Source organism: Canis lupus, chromosome 15, assembly GCF_003254725.2.
Source record: "Canis lupus dingo isolate Sandy chromosome 15, ASM325472v2, whole genome shotgun sequence".
NCBI classification, from domain to species: domain Eukaryota; kingdom Metazoa; phylum Chordata; class Mammalia; order Carnivora; family Canidae; genus Canis; species Canis lupus.
Window position 1 is genome coordinate 54,800,001 of NC_064257.1, and position 2,460 is coordinate 54,802,460.

At 29.1% G+C, this 2,460-nt stretch overlaps 1 protein-coding gene across 3 annotated transcripts in view; it reads left to right on the plus strand.

The window, feature by feature from the left end:
• Positions 1-2,138, plus strand: part of GRIA2 (glutamate ionotropic receptor AMPA type subunit 2) — a 151,711-nt gene extending 149,573 nt beyond the window's left edge. For all 3 annotated transcript variants that reach the window (XM_025438936.3, XM_035699421.2, XM_025438935.3), the window contains one exon: positions 1-2,138. This exon is cut by the window's left edge and continues 506 nt beyond it. The gene's annotated coding sequence lies outside the window, so the exon portion shown is untranslated.
• Positions 2,139-2,460: the final 322 nt, after the last annotated feature.

The following is a 2,460-nucleotide window of genomic DNA, read 5'->3' on the forward strand; positions in this document are numbered from 1 at the left end:
ACATGTTTTATAAGAAAAAGAAAAAAAAAACATTTAAAATTAAAAAAAATATTTTTAGGTATTTTCAAAAACAAACTGGCTTTTAAATAAATTTGCTTCCATATTGGTTGGATAAGACAAAATAGTGATTAAACTGAGTGGGAAGTGATTATAAAGGCTTTAGGTATCAGTTCCATATTTTTCAAAGCCAAATATGTAAATGCTAAGGAAAGAAAACAAAGAGAAGATTCCAATCTTGTAATTTAATATTGTTATTAAAACTTTAATGTATCCTATTCTTTAACATTTGGTGTTAATATAAAATTACTTGGCGATGCTTGACATTTGAAATAAACATTTTTCTATTGTTTTATTTGCAAGTGGTCCAATTGATTTTGCTTAGCTACAGTTTGGTCATAAATCAAATGAGTTTAAAGAGGTTATCAAATTGCTAGGTTCCCAGAGAAAATTGCCCCTTTTTAGAAGGCCAGGTGGTTTCTAGAGTAGAAACTTGTCCCAAAACAATATCTGAATCTGTTTTTAGTATGTCTTACTATAAAGAAATATTTAACATAAAGCATTTAATCTATGTAGATAAATGCTAATAGATTTAAAAAGCTAATATTAAAAAACGAATATCAGAATATGTGAGGTTCCATTTTAAACTGTTTGAGCTTGCAGAAGAGAATAGTGGTTATAAATGAAGTTAGGAATGCCTAGAAAGCAGCTTTTTAAATAGTTCCCCACAGATCAAATTCCGTAAACTAAATCTAACTTTTTGTTTTCCAAATTATAAAAGCTGTCATAAACCTTACATATTAGAAATGATTTAAGCACTTTTGAGTCACCTGCAATGTAGTGACTTCCCATTGGCATTGATAAAAACAACCCAAATATATTGTATTTATACTTATTCCTCAGGTGGAATGGCTCTTTTAACATGCCCAGTTGGGGATAAAACATCACATTTCTGTAATTTTTGACTAAAGAGCTTATATTTCTCTAGTTAAAAAATTTAAAGAGCTCTCTTTCCCTTCATAAAAGGCCATTTATTTTTCATAAAGCCCTCTAAAATAAAATTAATTTAGGGTTTTAAACAGTTGTTAACACCCAGTAGTTATCTTTATATATATATATATTTTTATTCTCGTTACTTCCGCAAGTAAGCCTTCATGTAGTGCTTGGTATCTTACTAAGGGCCATGAAGACAATTTTATTGATTATGTTTCACAGAAGGGAGAGAGAATGTAGGATTAGACAACAGCCCCTTCCATGGAACATGGTGGCATGTGGTATCATGATGTTCTTTACCAAATTTAACTGTCCCTGATCACAAATTCCAAGATAATACAATATAATTTTAGTGCATTTCTCCTCATCAGGAATGTTGGAGGTGCACTTTAAGTTTTAATAATAAATGCTAGAATGACCAAATTGCAGACTAATTGTTTCCATATTGTACTTAAAATGAGTTTTTAAAAATGAAAAAGATGACTCTATACAATCAATGCTATTTATTGTACCTCTGGGCCTACTCTTCTAAAAATTGTAGCTTATCAATTTTTCTCTGTCAAGCTTGAACTAATGTAAATAATTGAAATAATGTAAAGTTATATTTTCATGTTTTTATAGATACAACATGACAAGAATACATTAATGTAAGAGTATTTCAACTATGGATAATGTTGATTGGATAATGCACATCTCAGTTACAAAGCAGTAATCATAGTCTAATATCCATGTAACGGTGCATCAATATATTGCTATATAAATATGTCTGTGTGCATATAAGTGAAAAGTGGTCAAACAAGAGTGATGACAGCTGTTTAAAGGTTTTTTTATTCATTTTATATAAAAACTGTTATGGAAAGACCAAAATGTTTATGAACTATTCTTATGTAAATTTACAACTGTCCTTTACTGTACTTTTTTGTTTACAGTATAGTACCTTATTTTCTGCTGTGTTAAGTGGGTGTCAAACTCCAAGGAGACATACACTTTCTACAACTTCTATTGAAGATATTGGAATTTCCAATTTTTCATGTGTACTATGTCGGAAAATGCTTTTGATTTTATTTTTAAATCTAACATCGGATGGCTTTTTCGGAGTGTTGTAAAAACTTCAATCATACATAAAACATGTTCTTACAAAAGGCAAAGATCTTTATTTTTTTTTTACTGAATAGTTCTTCAAACTAATAATAATGAGAAATCAAAAAGTATATTTAAGTGTATTCCCAAACCTATTTCTATCAAACAAGGACATCTTTGCTCAGTTTCTATGTCAACTAAGTATAAACGTAGTAGAGTAGAAATAACAGTTTTTTTAGCTAAAATAATATTTAGCCAGAGTAACATTTTTGATATTCCAAATCTACAATCATTAAGTGCTTTGGGCATATGAAGAAATAAGACTGAATTTATCACATTTCTTATTTTTTGGTAGATAGAAATGTCCTACATTGCTATCAGTAGCCATTG